At 37.0% G+C, this 7,565-nt stretch overlaps 1 pseudogene; it reads right to left on the bottom strand.

Moving 5' to 3' along the window:
• Positions 1-5,986: 5,986 nt before the first annotated feature.
• Positions 5,987-6,411, bottom strand: LOC133077037 (small ribosomal subunit protein uS10-like; annotated as a pseudogene).
• Between the last annotated feature and the right edge of the window lie 1,154 nt (positions 6,412-7,565).

Raw genomic sequence — 7,565 nt, 5'->3', positions numbered from 1 at the left:
ACTAAAGCGCAAACAAACAGTAATGAACAACACAATAAGTGAAATTAAAAATACTCTAGAAGGAATCAATAGCAGAATAACTGAGGAAGAAGACTGGATAAGTGAACTGGAAGACAGAATGGTGGAAATAACTGCTACAGAGCGGAATAAAGAACAAAGAATGAAAAGAACGCAGCACAGTCTCAGAAACCTCTGGGACAACATTAAGCACACCAACGTTCAAATTATAGGTGTCCCAGAAACAGAAGATAAAAAGAAAGGGTCTGAGAAAATATTTGAAGAGATTATAGTCAAAAACTTCCCCAACATGGGAAAGGAAATAGTCAGTCAAGTCCAGGAAGTGCAGAGAGTCCCGTAAAGGATAAACCCAAGGAGAAACACACAGAGACACATATTAATCAAACTAACAAACATTAAACACAGAAAAAAATATTAAAAGCAGTAAGGGAAAAGCAACAAATAACATATAAGGGAATCCATCTAAGGTTAACAGCTGATCTTTCAGCAGAAACTCTGTAGGCCAGAAGAGAGTGGCAGGATATATTTAAAGTGATGAAAGGGAAAAACCTACAACCAAGATTACCCAGCAAGGATCTCATTCATATTCGATGAAAAAATCAAAAGCTTTATAGACAAGCAAAAGTTAAGAGAATTCAGCACCACCAACCAGCATTACAACAAATGCTAAAGGAACTTCTCTAGGAAGGAAACACAAGAGAAGGAAAACACCTACAAAAACAAACCCAAAACAATTAAGAAAATGGTAATACAAAAATACATATCAATAATGACCTTAAATGTAAAAGGATTAAATGCTCCAACCAAAAGACACAGACTGGCTGAATGGACACAAAAAAAGACCCATATACACACTGTCTACAAGAGACCCATGTTGGACCTAGGGACATATACAGACTGAAAGTGAGGGGATGGAAAAAGATATTCCAGGCAAATGGAAATCAAAAGAAAGCTGGAGTAGCAATTCTCATATCAGACAAAATACACTTTAAAATAAAGGCTATTACAAGAGACAAGGAAGGACATTACCTAATGATCAAGGGATCAATCCAAGAAGAAGACATAACAATTGTAAATATTTATGCACCCAACATAGGAGAACCTCAATACATAAGGCAAATGATGACAGCCATAAAAAGGGAAATCAACACTAACACAATAATAGTAGGGGAATTTAACACCCCTCTTACACCAATGGACAGATCATCAAAATGAAAATAAAGAAGGAAACACAAGCTTTAAATGACACATTAGACCATACGGACTTAACAGATATTTATAGGACATCCATCCAAAAACAATAGAATACACATTCTTCTCAAGTGCACATGAACATTCTCCAGGATAGATCACATCTTCGGTCACAAATCAACCCTCGGTAAATGTTAAAAAATTGAAATCATATCAAGCATCTTTTCTGACCACAATGCTATTAGACTAGATATCAATTACAGTAAAAAAGAATCTGTAAAAAATACAAACACACAAAGGTTAAACAATACTAAATAACCAAGAGATCAATGAAGAAATCAAAGAAGAAATCAAAAAATACCTAGAAACAAATGATAATGAAAATGTAACGACCCACAACCTATGGGATGCAGCAAAGGCTAAGAGGGAAGTTTATAGCAATACAATACTACCTCAAGAAACAAGAAAAATCTCAAATAAACAATCTAACCTCACACCTAAAGCAATTAGAGAAACAAGAACAAAAACACCTCAAAGTTAGCAGAAGGAAAGAAATCATAAATATCAGATCAGATCTGAATGAAAAAGAAATGGATCAGATCAGAAATAAATGAAGGAAACAATAACAAAGATCAATAAAACTAAAAGCTGTTTCTTTGAGAAGATAAACAAAATTGATAAATCATTAGCCAGACTCATCAGGGAAAAAAGGGAAAAGACTCAAATCAACAGAATTAGAAATGAAAAAAGAGAAGCAACAACTGACACCACAGAAATACAAAGGATCATGAGAGACTACTACAAGGAACTATATGCCAATTAAATGGACAACCTGGAAGAAATGGACAAATTCTTAGAAAAGTACAACCTTCCAAGACTGAACCAGGAAGAATTAGAAAATATGAACAGAACAATCACAAGCACTGAAATTGAAACTCTGATTTAAAATCTTCCAACAAAAAAAGCCCAGGATGAGACGGCTTCACATGTGAATTCCATCAAACATTTAGAGAAGAGCTAACACCTATCCTTCTCAATATCTTCCAAAATATAGCAGAGGGAGGAACACTCCCAAACTCATTCTGAGGCCACCATCACCCTGATAATAAAACCAGATACAGATGTCACAAAAAAAGAAAACTACAGACCAATATCACGGATGAACATAGATGCAAAAATCCTCAACAAAATACTAGCAAACAGAATCCAGCAGCACATTAAAACTATCATACAGCATAATCAAGTGAGGATTATTCCAGGAATGCAAGGATTCTTCAATGTATGCAAATCAATCAATGTGATACACCATATTAACAAATTGAAGGATAAAAACCATATGATAATTTCAATAGATGCAGAAAAAGCTTTCAACAAAGTGCAACACCAATTTATGATAAAAACTCTCCAGAAAGTGGGCAAAGAGGGAATGTACTTCAACATAATAAAGGCCATACATGACAAACCCACAGCAAACATCATTCTCAATGGTGAAAAACTGAAAGCTTTTCCTCTAAGATCAGAAACAAGTCAAGGGTGCCCACTCTTGCCACTATTATTGAACATAGTTTTGGAAGTCCTAGCCACAGCAATCAGAGAAGAAAAAGAAATAAAAGGAATCCAAACTGGAAAAGAAGAGGTAAACCTGTATTGTTTGCAGATGACATGATACTATACATAGAAGATCCAAAAGATGCCACCAGAAAACTATTAGAGCTAATCAATGAATTTGGTAAGGTAGCAGGATACAAAATTACTGCACAGAAATCTCATGCATTCCCATACACTAACAATGAAAAATCAGAAAGAAATTAAGGAAACTCCCATTTACCATTGTAACAAAAAGAATAAAATACTTAGGAATAAAGCTACCTAAGGAGGAAAAGGACTGTATGCAGAAAACTATAACACACTGATGAAAGAAATCAAAGGTGATACAAACAGATGGAGAGATATACCATGTTCTTGGATTGGAAGAATCAATATTGTGAAAATGACTATAGTACCCAAAGCAATCTACAGATTCAATGCAATCCCTATCAAATTACCAATGGCATTTTTCACAGAACTAGAACAAAAAAGTTTACAATTTGTATGGAAACACAAATGACCCCGAATAGCCAAAGCAATCCTGAGAAAGAAAAACAGAGCTGGAGGAATCAGGCTCACGGACTTCAGACTATACTACAAAGTTACAGTAATCAAGACAGTATGGTGCTGGCACAAAAACAGAAATATAGATCAATGGAACAGGATAGAAAGCCCAGAGATGAACCCACACACATATGGTCACCTTATCTTTGATAAAGGAGACAAGAATATACAATGCAGAAAAGATAGCCTCTTCAATAAGTGGTGCTGGGAAAACTGGACAGCAACATGTAAAAGAATGAAATTAGAACACTTCCTAACACCATACACAAAAATAAACTCAAAATGGATTAAAGACCTAAATGTAAGGCCAGACACTATAAAATATAAAACTCTTAGAGGAAAACATAGGCAGAACACTCTATGACATAAATCACAGCAAGATCCTTTTTGACCCACTTCCTAGAGTAATGGAAATAAAAAAAAAAAACAAATGGGACTTAATGAAACTTAAAATCTTTTGCACAGCAAAGGAAACCATAAACAAGATGAAAAGACAACCCTCAGAATGGGAGAAAATATTTGCAAAGGAATCAATGGACAAAGATTAATGTTCAAATATACAAACAGCTCATGCAGCTCAATAGCAAAAAAGACAAATAACCCAATCCAAAAATTGGCCGAAGACCTAAATAGACATTTTTCTAAAGAAGATACAGATTGCCAGCAAACACATGAAAAGATGCTTGGCATCACTAATCATTAGAGAAATGCAAATCAAAACCACAATGAGGTATCACCTCACACTGGTCAGAATGGCCATCATCAAAAAATCTACCAACAATAAATGGTGGAGAGGGTGTGGAGAAAGGCGAACCCTCTTGCAATGTTGGTGGGAATGTAAATTGATACAGCCACTATGGAGAACAGTATGCATGTTCCTTAAAAAACTAAAATTGGAACTACCATATGACCCAGCAATCCCACTACTGGGCAGATACCCTGAGAAAACCATAATTCAAAAGGATACATGTACCACAATGTTCATTGTAGCACTATTTACAATAGCCAGGACATGGAAGCACCTAAATGTCCATTGACAGATGAATGGATAAAGAAGATGTGGCACATTTATACAATGGAATATTACTCAGCCATAAAAAGGAATGAAATTGAGTTATTTGTAGTGAGGTAGATGGGTCTAGAGACTGTCATACAGAGTGAAGTGTCAGAAAGAGAAAAACAAATACTGTATGCTAACACATATATATGTAATCTAAAAAAAATGGTACTGTTGAACCTAGTGGCAGGGCAGGAATAAAGACACAGAATCTAAAATCCTGCTTTCTGAAGCAGCTTTGCTCTTTTAGCTTTTGTAGCTCACTGATCCACCACCAACCCCCATGTTTACTTATAGTGTTGTCCTATTAGCCATCTTCACTCACTCCAATGCTGTACCTAGAAACAGGGCACATGTCCTGGACTCCCTTCCACCATAGGGGACTTCTCTGGACCCTCAGGACACCCACTGAGTGGGATGAGAATTATTTAAAAGTCTCCTCCTTAATCCTGGTGTGCCAGGGCTGGTCTAGGTCTCAAGGGCCCTCTTGAACTCCAATAGCTCCAATAGCCTTCATGAGATATGGAGCCCTGTGGCCTACAGAAGGCTCCCAAAGTTCCAGCAGCAAGTGTGCAGAAAATCTGCACAGGGACTTTCTCTGTGCCAAGAAGCAAAACAATTCTTTAGCAAGTGCAGGAGACTTCCAGCCATTTATTATCTCACAGCTGCAGTCTAGAAAATAACCTACACAACAAGGATCATGCAAAGAGCTATTTTATGAAAAAATGCCAATGAAGGTTCCAAGTGTTTATTTTAGAGATTTTAGAAGCTTTATTCAGCAAAAAAAATTAAATCTACCTTCATTTAAAATTTTCTCAGTAATCTCCATTAACAAATATGACAGTATAAAAGAAAACAATGTTTTTCAACATAAATTTCAAAAAAAGCAAATATCCTTAATGGCTTATGGCTTTGATTATAGAAAAACAATTATCAGTACTTTAGCTAGATCTATTGATTTTTTTAAAAATAAATTTATTTATTTACTTAATTTTGGCTGCATTGGGTCTTCATTGCTGCATGGGCTTTCTCTAGTTGTGGCGAGCGGGCGCCACTCTTCGTTGTGGTGCGTGTGCTTCTCATTGCAGTGGCCTCTCTTGCTGCAGAGCACAGGCTCTAGGCTCCCCGGCTCTAGAGTGCAGGCTCAGTAGTTGTGGCGCAGAGGCTTAGTTGCTCTGCGGCATGTGGGATCTTCCCGGACAAGGGAGCAAATCCATGTGCCCTGCACTGGCAGGTGGATTCTTAACCACTGTGCCACCAGGGAAGTCCCAAGATCTACTGATTCTTTACCCACTGGATTCAACTAACATCATTCTGAAAACTTGTTAGAGCTCTTGGGTAATTACATAGAGAAAATCTGTCTTGGATTATGTAAACAAAGGAAACACAGAAATGTTAATAATCAGAGATTATTCTTGAATTATTACTAATCCTAAAATATATATATATTTTTCTCTTTGAAACTACTTCCCCACAACACAGATGACAACAATGTATAACAGTAAAAGAGACTTGAGTTTTTACTCTTTTTTTTTAACAACTGATTATCAATTTATTAAAAATGTTGATTTAAGCATCTGCAGTGGTGACTTCGACCTCGACTCCTGGCTCAATACTGATGGACGTGATCTGCTTGAAAATCTCAGAAGGACTGTGCAGGTCAATGAGTCGCTCGTGGATCCTCATCTGGAAACGATCCCAAGTCTTAGAACCTTCACCACAAGGAGTTTTCCTTGTAGTTATTCTCAGAGTCTTGGTAGGCATCCGAACGGTCCTTTCACTTTGAGATTCTGTTCCTTAGCGTGTCTGATCAGTTCAGCACATACCTTCTCCAAAGACTTCACCTTGCGGCTGGTGAGGGTGATTCTAATCCAGTGAATCGCCACCTCTGGCTCCACGGAAGTCTTTCCGGTATCTGTAAAGCCATGGCTGTGGCACGGCTTCCTGACCGACTTGATCCTCAGCGAGGGCGAACAGCAGTGAGTCAGGAGCATGAGTGGGTGGCCTGAGGCTCTGCTGCAGCGGTGACCACGTCTTCCTCCAAGAGCTCTACTATGTCTTTATGAGGCAAATGTGAGTGAACCAAAAAAATTCCAGAGTACCCACAGAAGAGAAAAAAAGAAAAATATTAAATCCAAAAAATTCACGAAAAGTTAATGCTCCAATTGCTTCAACTTCACTTGAATAAATAAAGGTTGGTTGTAATTGTTAGAAAATAAAAATATTTTGCAGTGTTTCACATTCCAACAATGTTTCAAAAGGATTATAGGTTGGCAAGAAGAGACCACAAACTCACATGCATACAGACACCCACATTTATGTGGAGTAAGATTAATTTCTGATTTAATTAAATAATGATTCAGAACACAGGGTCGTCCCACAGGGCAGAAGCAGATGCATCCTTCCCAGTCTAGTTCCCATGGTGACACTTGATGCATGACCATGCATCCAGCAACACTAAATCTCCTGACCTCAGAGTCATGCTTTCTCTTTAGCACACATTCAGTTATTTGGTGCTTTCTAGCATCATCCTGAACTTTATGCCTTTCAAACACTCAATTGATTCCTATTCATTATACCCACAGAATTCATTCCCTCACTTGTTTCAGATTTTTTACCAAATATTACTTTATCAGACACAGACTACCCTGTATAAAAAGTATTCTCATAATTTCTCTATCTCTCGAATCTTATTTTACTTCTCTTCAAAGTACATATCACCATATTATTTTCCTGGTTTTATTGTTTGCCTCCCCCACCCCATCAGAACATAAGCTTTCTGAAATCAGAGACCCTGTCAGTTTTGTTCATTTCTATATCCTTAGAACAGAAAATAGTGCCTGGTAGACAGTAACCCCTCAAGAAATATTTGCCTAATACATGAATAAATAATTTGTGAAGAAGAGAATCAATTCTATTTTAGATATGTTGACATTGAAGAGCTTGGAAACATGGGTTAAAAATGAAGAAAGAGATTTAGCAGCTACCCACCTAGGTGTGATAAATGAAGCTAAATGAAACTGATAAGAGTAGGTGAGTTCCTTCAGGTAAAGAAAAAGTGCTAAGAGAGAATAAAATGGGACTAAGTAGAGTAATCTCATAGAACCCTTTTTTTGAATGAAGGTATAGAAGAGAATTCAGTTAAAGG

Source organism: Eubalaena glacialis, chromosome 17 (genome assembly GCF_028564815.1).
Source record: "Eubalaena glacialis isolate mEubGla1 chromosome 17, mEubGla1.1.hap2.+ XY, whole genome shotgun sequence".
Lineage (NCBI taxonomy): Eukaryota > Metazoa > Chordata > Mammalia > Artiodactyla > Balaenidae > Eubalaena > Eubalaena glacialis.
The sequence above is the reverse complement of the archived record's forward strand: the minus strand, read 5'-3'. Positions and strand labels throughout refer to the sequence as shown.